Source organism: Centrocercus urophasianus, unplaced genomic scaffold (genome assembly GCF_019232065.1).
Source record: "Centrocercus urophasianus isolate 14NV4802_14NV808 unplaced genomic scaffold, USGS_Curo_1.0 seq_11, whole genome shotgun sequence".
Lineage (NCBI taxonomy): Eukaryota > Metazoa > Chordata > Aves > Galliformes > Phasianidae > Centrocercus > Centrocercus urophasianus.
In genome coordinates this window covers 64940141-64959210 of record NW_024884253.1, presented here as the reverse complement: position 1 = coordinate 64959210, position 19070 = coordinate 64940141, and positions in this window count along the sequence as shown.

Below are 19070 nucleotides of genomic sequence, written 5' to 3'. Positions count from 1 at the left end.
AGTTTATTGAAGTAATGTCCGTGATATGAGTGAAGTTAGGTGAGCCCGCTTTAATCTACCTAAACTTGGTAGTGCACCAGGCTATCCCACCAGTCCTTCTCCTCTCCCAATTGTATACTCTGCTACTATCCTCACACTGTCTTCACAAAGTTAACTCAGAAGCCTAGAAAACTACTATTTGGTTTTCAATTTCTAATTGGTTTGGGAGGTTTTGTCAGCTTACAAAGAGATGTGATGTATGGTGACACATGAACAGGTACAGAAATCAAAGTTGAAATCTCATTCAAAGGAGATGAGAAACTCTAGAGAAAACATAAGAAAGAACTACTAAATTTTTAGATTGGCTCAGCAGCCTCACAGAATTTCATCCTGAGTAGAGACAGCTTAAATGTCTGCTATGCCCAAAGTAAACAAATAAATAAATTAAAAAAAATAAAAATTGAGATGTTTAGGTCAGAGCGCTTATTGACCTTTGACGTATTCACATGGCCTTTGACTTGTTTACCCTTGACTTATTCACAAAAACAGCATCAATCTCAAAATAATGAGAATACCTCTGTGTAGCCAAGAAATGTAGCACCTCTCAGTCTACCTTGTTAATCAGACTATATCCGAAAAGTAGTATTCCTCTGCTAAACAGAAAAAGGGACATATATTAAAAAAAAAAAAAAAAAAAGAAAGAAAGAAAGAAAAAGAAGTCTTAAGAGATTTTATCTTTTTTTTTTTTTTTGGTTCATTGAAATTTTGGAAATTTACATAAAATATGCATGATTCTAATACAAATTTAGGTATATTTCCTCATTAATTTCCTCTCACTTGTTTTTCTTTGCTGTCAAGAGGATACTTCAGAGGTTAAATTAGATTCCATTTGATTTGTTTACAGAGTTCTAAATTTGGAGTCCATTTACATTATCTACATCTACATTATTGTGTAGGCAATAAACAGAAAAAGTAGTTTATCCTTTTAAGAATTTCTCTGCTTTCAGGTGCATTTCTTTTCATTGTGTATAGAGGGATCTTAGATTTCTTACTTTGGCACTTCGCTTAAATGTCTAGCATTAGTTGAAATACATGCAGACTTTTGTATTCATCCTGTGTTTTGACAACCAATTATATGGTTATTAAGATCATCTCTTTGAGATACACCTGTCACTTCTCCTTTGATTACATCCTCTGGTAATCATTTTTAAAAAATATTAAAATTGTGTTGATAGATATATATACTCCAAGTAGACTTGGATACACCTACAGTATCATTTTTATATAATCATGTTTTTACAGAATGTAGAAGAGGTATCAAACACCGTTGTGGACTGAAATGCAGTTATCATCTCAAGAGATTTTATGCTTTTTTACATTACAAGTAAAATGTAGTTTTTTGAAACAAAAGATAGGAAAGCAAGCGCCGATCTAGGTTATTGGGTGTATGAAAAAGACTAGAGATCTAAAATATTTATATACTCTAGTATGTTTACAGAGCTTGTATATGACTTTGGTAAATAACAGGACACCAAGGACATCCAGTACTTAACTTGAGTAGCACATATTAGTCTGTTATCTAGGTGCTTACTCAGTTTTTGTGTCTTCTGTATTGTGGGCTTGAATGCTTGTACCTTTCATTAGGATCAGACCTAGAGGAATGGTAATATGGTTTCTAAATAGTGCAGATGGGAAGTTAGAAACCTCAGAAAAGAAATTGCAGCACACAATCCTGGTATGATAAAAAAAAGAAAACTAACAAACAAACAAAAAAACACCCACAGAATAAAGTACTGAAAATAGACCTATGCATTACTTTAGAACTTTCTTTTTAAAGTTTGTTAGAACATTGACATATGGTGTTGCTTCCATCTCATTTTCATCCAAGAGCACAGAAAGAATCTTCTGCCCAGCCGAAAGGAGTCTTGTAAAACAGCTCAATTAAGTTGTCCTCCTTTTCAAACAATAGCTAAATATTATTAGACAAGTCTGTAGTGCTGAGCCTGGGCACTGCCTTTGGAAGGGAAAAGTTTGTCCTTTTAGTTCTCCTAGAGACAACATCACATGAATTATTAAGTCATTATTAAGTGAGTGTCTCAGTTCTTAGACTTGTCAAGTGTATTTGTGTTTGCTTGATTCCTCTGACCCCATAAATATTTAATCCTCCCACAAAATATTGTGACACTATCACACTTGTCTCTTTGATTTCTTTTCCTAAGTAGCCCACATATGGCTGGCTAGGGCATTCTCCTATGCTATTAGGCTCTTGCATCTCCTAAGTATCTGCTTCCCCAAATCAAGCAGTTTTATTACTAGAATAGCAATTAAAAAAATTGGATTTTATGCTATTTTTTGGCTGATGAAGGTCAAATGTGGTTTTCCCTGTTAAAGTTGTGCTAACCACAAATGTGTAAGCAAAATCAGTGCAGAAATTTCTCCCTTTCCCTAACAAAGTTTGGCACTGTACTGAAAGGAGAAGTACCTCCCCTATTGTGGGAAAAATAAAAAAAAAAGATCTTTTATTTTGATCCTGTACACCAAGATGGGGGTATTTTGGTACTCAACAATGAAGCTTTCATGTCTGCTTATAACTGATTATAGATTAAATAGAAGAAAGTAAATCTTTACTAATTCCTCTACTATTCAGATTGTGACCTCTTCTCATGACAAACTCTCCTAGTTCTAATTATTTTGTGATGATTGTATCCATGGAAATCTGATAATAACTTAGCATTCAGAAAAGCTTATGTTTTTTTTTGTTTTGTTTTTTGTTTTGTTTTGTTTTTTTTTTAATTATTTTTTTCCCTGTGATAAGATTCTATTCATTTTAGACATGAAGATTAGAGAAAAGAAAACAATGGTAAGGACAGACAATCCTAGACAAGAAAAAAGATGAACAGAAGCTAGTTAAGAAGAAATTATAATAATTGCATTGAACAGAATCTAATTAAGAGCGCAAGTAAAGATGCTGTTCATTGATTCATGTGATGATAATGTAATAGCAATCAACTTCTGTTCTTTAGACTTGTTACTTTACAAAATCAGAATGGAGTTCACAGAACCTGTTTAAGCCAGTGCAGCATTAGCCAAGTCCACTATTTAATTAATTGTTTCATAATAAATGGCTCCCTTGTTTACAGTAATATTTTAGTTCTAATTTATCTTCACAATCTAAAAAAGTGTTTAATTGCTTTAATGATATTAGCTGTCTCAGCCTTTATTACAACTCTGGACATAATTACCCTCTTTTAAGGTAATTTATAGACCTCATTAACACTCTTGCCTCTCTGCTGTGATTAAAAATCTCCTAAGAATTGAAATCTCTCTGAACAGTGAAAGAATTATTTTGATTTATTGTTCACCATTGCTGAAAGGAGCAAAAGCTGATTTATTATGGCTTATCTCTGCTGAGATGACTAGAATTGGACTGTGGAAGAGAAACATAGGAGATCATGGTGAAGCACTTTACTTTTCTCTATCACAGAGCTGCAGTTTAATATGTGTCCTGTCATTTGCTTCCACAGGAGCATGAAGAAATCTCTGGTGAATAAAAACTACCTTGAAGAGTCTCTCCTCTGCCAAATAGAAGGCAGTTATACTTTGATATTGGAAATGAACTTTCCTGACAATGACCTTAAAGGACTCAGCAAGATGGTATTAATATGGTTTTTATACGAAGCACTTTCAGTTATCTGAAACCTTGGAGCTGTTTCTTAGAAAAAGGTTGTTGTTTACATACTGCTTACTATTTGCTTGTTTGTAGAATGGAAATTTTAAAATACTTCAAGGAAACTGATGAAATAGGTCAAAAACAAAGCCTTATAAAATCTGGGCTCTTTTGCTATCTTTATATTGTCCTTTCAATATTTATGTAATTCTGAACATTTTACAGAATCATCACTTGTAAAAACCAAACAAAAATAAACCAAGAAACTTAGTATTAATTTACTGAAATCTGCACTTCTAGTGAGGCTCCTATCCTGTTCATTCAACATACATAAATTTGTGAAGTAAACAAGAAAGCAGGGCCACTATTTCTACTTTGAGATAGAGGTGGCAAGCGCTCTGCTTAGATGGAACATGTACAAGTTTGTGGAGCCCAAAGACATGCATCCTTGAGTCCTGAAGGAACTGGATGACGCAGTTGCTAAGTCTTTCTGTCATGTTCGAAAAGTCACAGCTGTTAGGTGAATTACTCAGTGACTGGAAAAAGGGAAACATCACTCCCCTTTTTAATAAAGGGAGAAAGAAAGATTCATAGAACTACAGGCTAGCAGGCCACACTTCTGTGCCTGGGAAGGTTATGGAGTAGATCTTCCTGTAAGAGATGTTAAGGCATACGTCTGGTGAGGAGGTGATCTGAAATGGCTTCACCAAGGTTGGATTGTACCTGACCAATCTGATCTATGATGGAATGATGACATCATTAAACAAAGGAGGAACAAGAGATGCAACCTACCTGGTCTTTTACGAGGCTTTTGATATAGTCCCACATCACATTCTTAACTGGAAAGACATGAATTTGAACGATGGAGTATTCAATGGATAAGGAATTGATTACATGATCACAGCGAAAGGATTGTGTCAGTGTCTCTATGTCTGGGTGTAGGATGGTGATATACAGAGTCCTGCAGGGGTCCATCTTGGGACCAGAGCTCTTTAACATCTCTGTCAATGACCTGGCTAGTAGGACTGAGTGCACCCTCAGTAAGTTTGGTGATGTCAATAAGATGAGTGGTGCAGTTGATAGAACAGAAGGCATGCCATCCCAAGGGACCTGGACAAGACTGAAAAGTGGGCCAGGTGAACCTAATGAGATTTAGCAAGATCAAGTGCAAGGTGTTGCACTTACGTTGGAAAATCCCAGGTATAGACTGGGAGAAAAAAAACTCATTGAGAGCAGTCCTGCTGAGTAGGACTTAGGCATTCTGGTGGACTAAAAGATTGATGTGAGTCAACAATTTGTACTTTGCACCTGGAAAGCCAGCTATTACCCTGGTCTGCATGAAAAGGAAAGTGGCTAGCAGGGCAAGGAAAGTGACTGTCCCCCTCTCCCCCTCCACTGTGCCCTTGTGAGGACCTCTCTTTGAGTACTGCATCCAGGTCTGGATGCACACACAAAAAGAAGTGGAGCTGTTGAATCAGGTCCAGAAGAGGGCAAGAAGATGGTAAGAGGGCTGGAGCATCTCTCCTACAAAGACAGGCTGAGGGAGTTGGGCTGCTTGTTCAGCCTGAAGAAGAGAAGGTTCTGGGAAGTCCCACTGTGGCCCTTCAGCACTTAAAGGGAGGAGGGAGAGCGACTTTTTACAGGAACTGACAATGACAGGAGAAATGGGAATGGTTTCAAAATAAAAGAATGGAGATTCAGATAAGCCACAGGAGGAAATTTTTTCTCAGAAGGTGGAGAGGCACTGAAACATGTTGCCCAGAGAAATTGTGGATGCTCTATCTCTGGAGACCTGTTCAAGGACAGGTTGGATGGGGTCCTAGTGAATCCTAAATTCACTAAATTTAATAATTTAGTGAATGGCAGCCCTGCCCACAGCAGGGTGGTTGAAACTGGATGGTCTTTAATGTATCTTCCAATCCAAGAGATTCTATGATTCTATGATCTTTAACATCTCATATGATTCTGTGAGTTGTTTTCCTGAAAATATGTTCCCCTTTGTCATTCTTTTCTTCTGTCTTAATAAATTATTTCTGCTTAGAAACTTACACAGGTTGTCTTTCTGAGCATATGCTCCCCTGGCACAGACACTGTGGTGGTGAGGTCTCAAAGCCTCTTGGTAAAGGTAGGCACTGAAATAGAGACCTTGTTCCCCAGGGAGCATAAACTACTTTCCATAATTCACTGAATTTAGCTCTACGTTATAATGAACTCAAAAACTAATTTCTCAGTTCCATCTTTAGCTGTTCAGACAAATAAGATGCTATTAAGCTACATTTTTTTTTTTCTTAATGACATTGCATTGATCTTCATGAGAAATAAATGTTTGATCTAGTTCTCTCTGGAGTTATTTATGAGACTAAACTCATCATTTAAATAATGGTTTTGAGCACATGGTTGTTTGGTTTTCCTGATTCTTGCTATGAATATGGATATATTTACTTTGCAATAAAATATACATTGCAAACAAATTATCCAAGGAAAACAGAATTCCAAGGAGAGTAGAAATTAAGATTTTATGATTACTGATGAAACACTAATTTGTTGTTGTTGATTAAACAGTCAGCTAATTCATAGCAAGTTCCTATTTTTCCAGAATTCATAATGTTAATGCAGTATAATCCTAATATGGTAGAGCATTACATATCTGTGGACTACATATATATTTCTAAAAAAATAAGCTTTGAAGCAAGAGATATGCCAAGCAAGAGAAATAATTCAGGTTTTATTCCATTAAGACTGTATCAACTCAGATATACTAAATTTGTATTATTTTAAAAGTATATTTAGCTTTAATAATTTTAAATATGTTCTAAATATTATTTGTACATAATAGAAAATTTGCTAATGTAATAACCTCTCAACACAAAATTGGAGAAAATGTAGGATGAGTAAGCACCAAAATCACCATTGTTTCAGTCAAATTTACAGATACTGAGGTGTGTATGAAATTCTAGAATATGTATTTGTATAATGTACAGTGGTGGGAAAAAAGAATTGACTTACACATTATGTTAAAATAAAAAGGAAAACATAAAGATCTTCACACAAGCTGTGTAATTGTGTCAAGTAGAATCTCAAATTCTATTTTCGAATGTCCTTACTGCTTGCTGTTTTGATTATGCAGTATGTGTTTACTTTTACATACACTCTTAATATTGATAGCATCAAGAGATACTATCAGTTTAGAGTGAATCTTAGTTTATAAATTATTATTGTTGGATAAAATAAATATTTTATATACTAGAAAATATGGCTTATTTACCCATATATTTAAGAAAAGAAAAATAACTGCAGATATTTTATACTTTTTTCATTTAATGGTCCCTGTTAGGCTGTGAGGTTTTCAGGTCAATGGAACATTTGGGATGTCATGGAATTTAAACATTAAAAACTAGCAGCTGAAAACAGTCTTATGAAAAATTTAGTTTGAATGTCAAGTATTCGCCTTTGTTGTGATACGAAATACCATTTTTTAATTGATTCTTCTTTTCCCTCTAAACTTTTTCCCTATTTTCTGGTATTTAGAAGTTAGTGTTTACACTTCTACTATATAAAATTAAGAGAATATAGTTTTCCCTTGAAGTAATAGTTGAGGGCAATAGCATATGCACTTAAACTCGGAGGTCTATATTTGTCCATGCGAAGACTCTGTTAATTAATGATACCAGATGGGTGAGATAGTGAAAAGAATATGGGTTGCAGAGGATTTGTGTGACTACAGCAAATGCTAAGATCTCCTCAGAAGTATGGAAGGAGAATATCCCAAATGTCAGTGGTGTATATATTTGATTTTGGAAAGCTTTTGTGTAAGGAACTTCTGAAAGGAAATGTTTAAAAAAAAAAAAAAAAAAAAAGGATATGTATATATAATGATAATGGGGATGTATATATAGTATATATCTATCTGAACTTCTCTCTTAATCCTTATATCCTTATTCTGTTATTGGGCTCACATTCTCTAATTTATCTTGCCATTCAAAACTATAATCAGCTGAAATTTACAAATTCTTCAAAGATCACCATAAACCAATAGAAAGACAATGGTAAAAATGAAAGAAAAACATGGCTTTGAATGACTTTGAAATATTTATCTTTATCAGGCACAAAAATATGTCAAGCCATGGTCAGAATGTGCATTCTTTTATTGCTGTTGACTTTGTCACATTAATCCAAAATACTTCAGGTTAACACAGGAATATTTTATATTCTAAGCATATCATAGCATTGTTATCTTCACCTACTTTTCAAATATGTTTGATTTATCATGTAAGTAGCCAGACTGTTTGCAAATAAGTACATGTAAATGAGTGCAATAATGCTATCAGAACTGTGGACAGGGCAAGCAAAGAAGCAAGATCAAAAAGTTACAGTTATATCCTAAAGATATTAGTACTTTATTTTTAAAAAAAAATTCAGTTATTTAGGTGGGTTTTATTTGTTCAAAAATACTTTTTTTTTTTTTTTTTTCTTTCTTTATTTTTAAAAGGGAATTTTAATTTGAAAAGTCTACTTTCTCTAGATTTGTTTTGGAAAATAAATAAATATGTTATAGCACAGAATAATAGTTGTGATTAAAGTTTTTATGTCATATGAGCATCTGCAAATGTAGTGTTCTACAGACTTCACAAAACATAAAGTTATATTTAAACAAAAAAAAAAAAAAAAAAAGGAAAAAGAAAAAATGAGGAAGAAGAAAAAAGTGACTTAATTAGAAGAATGCCAAATGAGGAACTTTATTCTGGCTGTTTTCAAAGAATGTATTCATACAACTACTTGTTTCAGCTTTCAGAGGGGGTGTTTTCTATTTGTAACGCGATAAGCACTTTTTAACTGCTGTATGTTCCTGCCAAAAGCAGTGCGGATGATATAAGCAGCAGTTTCTATGAGAGGAACAGCTTTAGAAACTGTCACCATTCTTGTCTCCTTGTTATATTTGCAGTTCTTGTACAAACTCTTGGCTTGAAGCCTACATTTTAACATGCAATTAAAAGCTCAGGGATCTTTTTATTGTTTTCTGTTTGACTGAAAAAGGAGAAAGTACCTATTTTGTTCTGTTTGACTGAAAAAGGAATGAAAGTACCTAATTTGGTCTAAACAGGAATCAATGTTTATATAGGCACATATGAAGTATGTACGGAGAGAAAAATATCTGATGAAGAAACAAATTTGGAGACGTGGAATAAAATTTATCAGGACATCTTGAGCCTAAAGATTATTCTTTGCCTTCTCCCTTAATAGGAACACTCAAAAAATTGTCTTTTCTTCCTTTACATTTGTAGAAGAGAGAAAGGTAAAATAGATGAATACTCACGAGGAGGATGTATGTGGAAAAAGGTAGTAATTCAAACCATAAGTCTCTTGGGACTGGGAAGTCTACACAGTAGACAAAGATATTTTGGATTGGGTGGGCTAACTTTGGTTGGTTGCCAGATATCCACACAGGCACTCTCTCTCTCTCTCTCTCAACCCTTCCTCAACAGGATAGGAGAAGAAAATAAATGGAAGAAGCTAGTGAGTCAAGATAAGGATAGGGAAAGACTCACCAATTACCATTACTGTCAAAAAAGACTTGGCTTAAGAAACTCTAATTCAATTTGTTACCATTAATAATAGAGTAGGACAATGAGAAGTAACAATAAATAAAGCAATCAAACCACCTTCCCTCCAGCTGCCCCCTTCTTTCAGGGCTTAACTTTACTCCTTCAGTCCTGACTCCTCTAACTCCTCCCCTAGAAGTGGTGTATGAGAAAATATTGGCACTCTCACTCCAGATAATTAAGGTGGCTTTCTCTGTCATATAGTTGGGAAACTATCTTTCTCAGATTGCTATAGCCAGTTAGAACCATTCTCAATTTCCACCAATTCTAAAAATACTAGCAACATATTTGCATTCTTGATTGCTTCATTATTACAGACCTTTATTTGCTTATAGAGTTAAACATGGATTTACAGACTTATGTGTAAAATTTTGTCAGTGAGTGAATGTTGCAGCCCCATCACTGTTTCTATTCAGGAGCTGTTGGTTCAATTCAATTTCATTTCTTCTCTGCCTTTCTAATTCCTTGTCAGGCACATTTAGAAGTTTGTTCTATGTAATGTTTTATAGTTGTCATTAACTCTTTCAGACTTTTTTTACATTGTTGAGGGAATTAATTGGAACACCTATGGTTCTTTGATAAGGCAAAACCACTGAGTGAGTGATGTGTGGAAAGGAAACTACAATAAATTCTCATTACAGAAGAAGATTTTATAATACATCTGAGAAAAAATAATCTGGAATGTAGTTCTGCAACAGAAATTGACAGACTCTCTATTGGTTTCAATGAGCTTTCAATCAGATGAAAAGATAAAATCTACAGCATAATTGCACGGGGAGTTAGAATTTCAACAAAAGTGCCACCGTTATTGATGAGAGTTGTGAGTATTTCTTTATATAGTTATATATCTGGGGAAGGGGTGAAAAAGAAAGAAATTTAAGGTGGGAAGAAATCTAATATAGGAAGAAAATCAGAAATAAAAACAAAATGCCATGAGGATTTCCTGCTGCTATCTTTGAGTCCTGTAAGAAGAGGGAATATGAATACTAATTTTGCGACATGACTGGACTGATAATTTATGAAACATCTAATCTTTTTTGCCATTTTTATGCTGAAAGATGGAAATCATTTTAATAAAAACATTGAAGGCATGAGTACGAAACTACTTCAAATGGCTGAAGTATGGGTGCTACCTAGGTGGTTTATTTGCTGTAGAAAATGAAATAACTACTATCAGTTAGGTAACTCTCTATAGATTGAAAATTTCATGGGTTCCATGAACCAGAAAACAGCAAAGGTCAGAGAGACCCTAAATTAATTACAAACTAAGGAAGACTGTAGAATGTGCTGTTCAATATTACTGTTCAAAAATAAAGGACCTGCTGATGTGTCTAGTGCTCTTGCAAGGATGAGGATACCACATCATGAGCATAACTAGAATGAACTTGAGCTTCCTGAAGAAAGAACATCTTTCATGGATGAAACCACAGTGTTTGGAGACTTATAATTATTCTAAGATAAACAGAATGCTGAAGAATTACTCTAAGTCCTTGCAGGAAAAAAAAAAAAATAAATAAAAAAATTGTTCTTTATGCTTGTGCAACTGCCACTCAGGAAATGAAAATAAGTGAATCTGAGCAGGCACAGAAATGAGGGATAATTGCCAAGCATAGCTGCAAGAGGTTGATCCAGATGGTAGAATTAAAGCTCATTCCTAAGCTCCTTTTGTTCATCTTACTTCTTCAGTTTTCACTTACAGAGCTCAGCAGGCATTTCTCTTTTTTTCTTCACTAACATTACTTCGTGCACTGTCATCACTTTGTAACAAGCTAAAGTCTGGCTGGTGGGAAGTTTTGGGAAGTTCATATGTTGGGCAAGAGATGGTAGAGAAAATATTTGCTATTGGTCTTAGGAGTGCCTGCTTTGTTTGTGGACAGAGTCAATTTTCATCATAGAAGCTTGTATGATTACAAGCATATTGGATCTTATACAAGCATATACAAGCATATACAAGTTTGTATGATTACAAGCATTATGTAGAATCTTGCATGATTGCTCAACCTCATTGCAGCCTTCCAGTACCTAAAGGGAGCCTACAAACTGAAAAGAAGTCAACTCTTTACAAGGGTAGATAATGGCAGGATAAGGGGAAATGGTTTTGAGTTGAGGGAGGGAAAATTTAGGTCAGATATTGGGGGGAAGTTCTTTACCAAGAAAGTGGTGAGGTGCTGGAACAGGCTTTCCTGAGATGTTGTGGATGCCTTGTGCTTAGAGGTGTTCAAGGCCAGGTTGAATGGGGCCCTGGGCAGCCTGGTCTAGTATTAGATGTGGAGGTTGGTACCCTGCCTAAGGCAGCAAGTTTGGAGCTTGATGAACCTTGAGGTCCCTTCCAACCTGAGCCATTGATAATGATAGTGATGATAATACACAGTGATTGCACAGCAGTGTTTACACAGCACCAAGGACTTTTCTTCTTGTGCAGTTTTTCCAGTGAGGAGGCTGGGAATGCACAAGGAGCTTCGAGGGGACATAGGCAGAACAGATGACCCAAACTGGCCAGAGGAATTTCCTGTAACATGATGTCATACTCAATGATAATAGCTGGAGTAAAAGAGAAGGGATTTGGAGCGATAGCAGTTGTCTTCCCACTGAACCTCTGCATACAGTGAGTCCTTCTTACCTGGAAGTGGCTGAACATCTGCCTGCTGACTGGAAGTGGCAAATTAATCCCTTGTTTTGTTTTGCTTGCACATTCAGCTTTTGCTTTACCATTTTTATACATCTCTTTATTTAAACTGATGAGTTCTCATACTTCTATCTTTCTGGTTCTCTCTCCTGTCTTATCTGGTGAGAGAGAGTTTAACTGCCCGTAGGGGTTAAAACACAGTAATCAGATATTTTGGACCATCTGTTACCATTTCTATCATGATTTCTGATAGGAATATGCTTAATCTTGCCTTAACATTGCCCTCTCATCTGGAAAATATTTTTTTCATCTGTAAAGCCTGATCTCATCTCTCAAGTCCATGTTTCTGTTTCTAGTGCTATACTCAGGTCAGTTCTGGCAGCTGTGCACAGATTCTAACACAAATCAATCAAGTCATGTTTTTGTTTTTTTTTTTTTACAACTGATTGATACATATGCCATGTTAATTTAGTAATGAAAATACTTTTCTAAAAGTTTTTCTTCTAATTTTTCTGTTCACTTAGGGATATTTTTGAACAGTTACTGTAAAGTTATCCATTGACTTTAACAGCTACCAATGTGTTTGTTTTTGTTTTTGTTTTCTTGACAAGAAGCATAAATAATGAAATAACTAACTGCCATCACTAAAATCAGTATAGATGAAGGTAAGGAAAGTGGAAATCTCTTATGGTCATAATTCAGAATGTTCACAGAATTTTTCTCTCTCTTCTTTTTTTTTTTTTTCTAGAACTGAGTATTGTAAAATCTGAATTTTGTTCTGAAAGGAAAAGGCCATAAAAGCAACTTTGAAAATATATTGTAAGTAGGTATAGAGATATTTTCCATCAGTTTGCAGGTGATATGAAATAAGTGATAACCCCAAATTATTTTATTAAATTGTTGATTTGTAAAGCTAATGGTGACAAACTAAATGCCAGTGGCTCTTCTAATTGCACTACTTACTGACTGTTCTAGCAAAAACATCTGTCAGTGACAATTACCCCAGCTGCCTCCCATTCTTCCCAAGCATCAGAATTCTCACCTCTCTTATTCAGACATCAGTAACTCCAGCACGCTTCTGACAGTTTTGTGACAAAAAAAGAAAATGTAGCCTAGTAATGGGTATTAGCCTTGCATTATTGTTTATTTCAAGCTAAAATATCCTCACATCATGTAAATGTGTATAAAGTCAGTTGAAATTAATTATCTCTCCTTTAGAGGAATAGAATCTGAATAAGTTCCAAGAAAAGTATGTTTAGAGCTTTGGATACGTATTCTTCAGGGTATTATTATGGAAGCATTTCTATGCCAGATCTCTATTTCTGCTCAGCTATTTCGTTTAAATTTAAAAAGAACTTTTATAATATATTTACTTTTCTGCCTTCCTCCTCATAACTCGTATATGAGTACTGAACATCCTTTTGATGTCAAAGATGAAAGATTCATCTCCAAATACTTTGAGAAATGCCTGAGACTTTTCTTTAGCCAAGGCAAAATCTTAGCAGTTTCACATTTGTACATTTGTCAGTTTGACATATAATATACATTATATTAATAACATTCGTCCTGCTTCTATGAGACCAATACAAAAGTATTATTTATTTTATTGTCTCTGTCATTCTTGCTCTTTTTCCAGTAAGATCAAATGGCAAAAAAATGTGCAACATTAATGTTTCCTTTCCTGTCAGGGAAGCCTTGCAAGTGGATACTGTAATAAGCTTAATCTCACTTGATAAAATCTGCTTTGTTATGTTTTTTAATAATCCTATAACCTTTAGAAATATCTTAGAAATACATTGTGTGCACCTTTAGGAAGAGGAGAAGAGAATATATAGCGGAACAATAGCATCATTTATATGACGTGACATTCTCAAAAGGTAATATTTATAGAGATTCAAAAAAGCAGAACGAATAACCTCATAATTATTCCTAAGTTTGCATATTTTTATATAATATTTTACCTTACATTTCTGCTGTAAGTCATTGTAATTGTTTACAAACTTTGTGAGTTACTGTGTTACTCAGGTGTTTGCCACCAATACAACAGAAATATGCAATCTACTCAAGATGCATGATTAGTAGAAAAAGTGCAGACACTTAAAGTGATAAATAATCATTCAAATGTTCTCTTATGAAGAAATAATATAGATATTAGCAGTAGAAATGTGATGAGCTTAGTGTAATGGATAACATTGTAATGCTATTATAATGCTGCCTAACATCTATAAGATAGGATCTCAATTCTTCGTCTCAGATTTGGTGCCTATGTTTGCTCTATAGGAGCTGACACTGCTAAGTGATACTCAGAACATCATGATTATATGATATTACAGCTTTTTGCATGCCTGAGGCTTCAACATGAATGATAGAGGGGTTTGTGATCTGCCTTCCTACAAAAATGCTGCCTGCAAATCACGGTCCACTAGCGCTTTAAATTTACCACGCAGAGATGTGGGCATAGATCTGACAGAACCAAAGATGAAACTATTTTGTGGTAAAGCTACAGTGGGATGAATAAGGAGCTTCTCAACAAAAGTACAGCCTGCACATCAAGGATGTGACTGGCTAACTATCTCCCTTTAAAGGAGATTCTTGGTGGGTGTGCTGTCAGAATTGCCACTTGTTTCATTGCTGGCTCAATCCTCAGTCTCACAGTGAGATTATTTAGTGCTGTGTAGCACCATAGCGAGACTGAAAAATTGACTACATCCCAACACTGAGCAGAATCCACTTTATACTGAAAATATGTCTAGCAGCTTATTTGCAAATAATTTCTGATAAGCATTAATTGAAATGCTAGTTCAGCAAGGTATTTAAGAATGCACTTTTTTTTTTTGAGCTTGTCCCAGGGGAAAGTTCTTAAAAGCCCTGTGAAATAGGCTCTTAGAGACATATTTTTTTGTTGGGACTGATAAAATACATCCCTAAATCTCTTTTTAAATATACTTGAGTTTTGAAAGAGTCAAGTGATTTAAAATCCAGCCACAAAGCAAGCAAACAAATAAATAAAATGAAGGAAAGGAAGGAAAGGTTCCCTCAAAAACATTCTGAAAGTGAATAGCAATAGTGATTTGTAGTGGTATGTGGTTTTACTGTTTTAAAGATGTATATTTCAAAACTAGAAATAGCTTCATGTGAGATAGATGCATTGCTTTCCTCTTCTTGTCCTTGTTGAGGAATGACCAACGTGCTCAAGCAAACAAGATGAATTTTCACTAATTATTGTCAAATATTATACAGTAAACTAAAACTGTAAGTTTATCTTTATGTACCTTTCCCAGTGAATTTATTCTTGTTTTTGAATTAGATCCTCTGTTCTACCTTGTAAGCTGTTACTCTATTATCAGTGTATTTGTGGCATCTGAACCATATTTCCACCATCTGTATTGGTTATGTTACACAGCTCCCTGTGGTTCTTCAGCCAAGTGGTGCAGAAAATTCACTGCCTTCATGCTTAAGTCCACTCCCTTCAAGGTAGATTACATTCTTATTCAATATTGCAAGAGTATTATGGATTGAGAATTGTCTTCTCGTTACATCTATGTAAACAGCATATGCTGAGTATGAGTCTGGACTTCCAGCTCAACTGAGAAGTCACAAGCCCTATTCAGAGATTTCTAAAAGATATTAACAATCAAAAGTATTCAAATTCATCCTATATCACAATCATATTGTATTTGGAATTGGCATCACTCAAATAAAACACTCTGTTCTGGCTTGAGTTTTATGCACTGAAACTGTTGGGTACATGCTTGTAACAGAGCTTAGATGTGAAATAATTGATTTAGTGGGGACAACTGGAAGACCTAGACCACAAGCTAGCCATTGTACAGAAAGTACGTAAATTTGATGAGAAGAGGTTCTCCTAGATGATGTTAAGAAAGCGGCATGATCTTTTGATGTGTGATTTGTTTCTGTAGAAGTGAAAAGTATTACACTTTGCAGCTGTTTACTTTTATGTTGCTTTTTTTTCTCAAGTTATCCTTAAATGCCTCAGCAGTCACTTCTAGTTGCATCTTCCCTCTAAGATATAACTAAATTTGAATAGACTTAATGTAAAAGTTTTAGAAGCCAAACTTACTTAAGTACAGTCAATTTAGAGTTCTATTTGCTACAATATAGCTGAATGTTATCTATAATGAAAGTAGGAATATTATGCCAGCTTGGAAGAATGTGGATCCAATATTCTAAAATGGTAATCTTAAGTGATAGTAGTCATGTTGTGACTCATTTCTGTCTCATTTTTCTTATATGCAGATGCCTCAGAGGCAGCCTGTGGACAAACTGAGTAAGCATGTCTGGCAGCAGGCTGACCTGCCAGGTGTGCACTGCCCTGCATATTCTGGAGGCAGTGCTCTAGCACTTATGTTTGTGAGGCTAATACATCTGCTCTTGAGGGGTCCTTCTCAGACAGACAGTAGTATCCAAAATATAACTGTCTTCAACAATGTCTTTGAAAAATAATTATGGCAGAGGAATTCAGTGAATAAAGGACTAGACCTGGTCTTAGGTAATGATCTTTCTTTAGTCTACCTTTTTTTTAGGTAATGATCAATTCTTTAAGTCTTATTCCGTAGCTACTGCTGCTTCTCCTTGTTTGTTTGTTTTTCAATAGAGGACTAATTTCTATTCCTCTGTGTTATTCAGAACAGTTTTCATATAAGCAATTGCAGATTTTATGGCACTTTCAATAAATTTATAGAAATATATTTTAACCTGTAAATAAGAAGCAGTTACGGTCATTTACATAATTTGATATAGAAATACTACTAATTCTTTTAATTTTCTTACATGCATAGAAAGACAGACTCTACTCTTATGTATAGGAAGCCAAACTTAATCCAATGGCAACCTCACTTGTTTTAGCAACACCATATACAAGGTCTGGTCTGAAAGTAATGCCTTGTGTTTTATTATATTGGCCCATGATGTCAGAGGTGGCTGCAGGTGGAATGGCAGTTGAGTCTGAAGCTTTCTGCCAATATTTCATTACATTTTGTTGCCATGTGACAGATGGAAGCAAAGGGGGAGTCTGACAAAATGGCATCGGGCATGGAAGTGCATATGAAGTAAAGATGTGTATGTGAATTCCTCCATGCAGAAAAATTTGCACCTCTTGACATTCACTGATGCTTACTGAGCCTTTAAGGAGACCAAACAGTGAATGTGGGTACAGTCAGGCAGTGGGTAGTGCATTTCAGTAGTGGTGACAGAGAGATGAAAGACAAGCCACATTCCAGATGGCCATTAAAATTTGTGCCAGTGTTCCACATGGGCTCTTGTTCATTGCTGATGAAAATGCATAGCTAATGGTGGTGACTGTGTCAAAAATAGCTGGGAATTTCCTGCATCAAATGGTGCTGTTGTGCTCTATTTATCTGTTGTGGTTTACAAGGAAATTGAAGCTATCTATACACAAATCAAATTATTACTTCATTGCAGTACATATAAAGTATGTACAAAGTATGTATAAAGTGTACTCTCAGCGTACACCAGCTTTTAAAGGTGAGACTTCATAGTGACATATGGGACTGGCAATATAACCAACAAAGACAGATACTCTTTCAAATTAAATTGCTGGTTAAATAGGATCAAGCAGAGGCTTATTGGGGTCATTCAGTTGAAGCTCTTGACCTACTAAGTGAGAAGATTCCCTTAAGAATCATATCAAACCCCATCTTAAATGTTTTGAATTGTTATTTGTTTAGAATTTACCAAGACATCTCTGTCCAGATAAATCCAGATTAAATTTATTCATATGGATCTGCTCATCTCAGGTAAACTCCAGCCTTTCTTAAGTGAAAACTTACAAAATAAACTCATCTAAAATTTATCTATAGAACATATTGAATACTAGATTATTCCGTGATAAATTGCCTGGTGACATATAAATGTTATCAATACATCATGGCATCTCACTACATGATATACTAATATTATTGCTAATTTATAAATAGTGCTTTTACTGGGCTATGAATCCCTGTAAGGCTATACAAAATGAAAACTTGAAATACAACATATTTTTTTAAGGGGAAAAAAAATGTGACTAGGAAAATTGTAAAGGATTCCAGTTTGAAATAGTTTTCTGTAAGAAATTCCAAATTTGTAATTTTGCTCTGATTTTGTGTGAAAATTTCACAACATTTAATAAGAAGTGCTATGTATGTGTGCTAATGGCAATTACTAAGAACTGGGAATCTGAAAGCAGTAGTTGTCTTTAACAGCACAGTACTTAGAACAGTTTAATCTATACTACTTGGGATAAATATCACCCCGACGCTTCGTGCACATTCAAACAAACAAACAATGGAAGAGACGTTATTTTATTTCACCAGTAGAAAAATATAGGCCTTTTTCAAGATTTCCTAATAATCTTTTCAACAATTTCTACTCACCTATAAAGTATCAGATAATGCTGGAAAAGATACTTAAACTGTTTATTCCACATAACAGCTTTGTTCTTCACAGACTTGCACAAAATAGGACAGAAGGCATCCACGAATGATAATTGTGTAAAAGCATTAAATAGACATGATTATGAAACTTGCATTGTGTTTAATCCCAGTAGAATAATTGTAAATGCTTAAGAAATTTTTCTAGAAAAATATAGACTTCATCTGATGGATTAATCCAGATTGTTGTAGATGGCACCATATTATAATGTACATATTTATTCTCTGAAAGTAACACCTGATTAATAAACCATCTGTGTGAATGTTATTCTGCATTTGAAAGCTCCTATAATATAGTGGTACTACTTCACCCATGTCTAAAAACTGAAGAGATGTGTGGTTTGCAAGGGGAACTGCTATTTTTTTAGACCAGTCTATTTGTGTGAAAAGAACCACAAAGAAGATTTTAGGCACAGTCTCTTTTTAGGATTTGAAACAAGACAGTTTATTTCAGACTGAAGCAGAAGTGCAGGGTGATTTCAGATGGGATGATTCACAAAGCTACCAAATTACTTCTGTTTTATTCTTTACTACTAATGTGCACTGGAGTTTCTTAGAGACGGTATATTCTTTAGAAAGTGTGCAGGAAGAGTTTTATTATTATTGTTTCAGGCTTAATAGAACTGCAAGTCTGGATTTGTATTACATAAATCAAGAATGGGGACTCACACCACTGTGTACGGAAGTTTCAACTTCGTTCTGATTGAAAAGGTCTCACGTAATAAAAAAGTAGAAGTTACATAAAA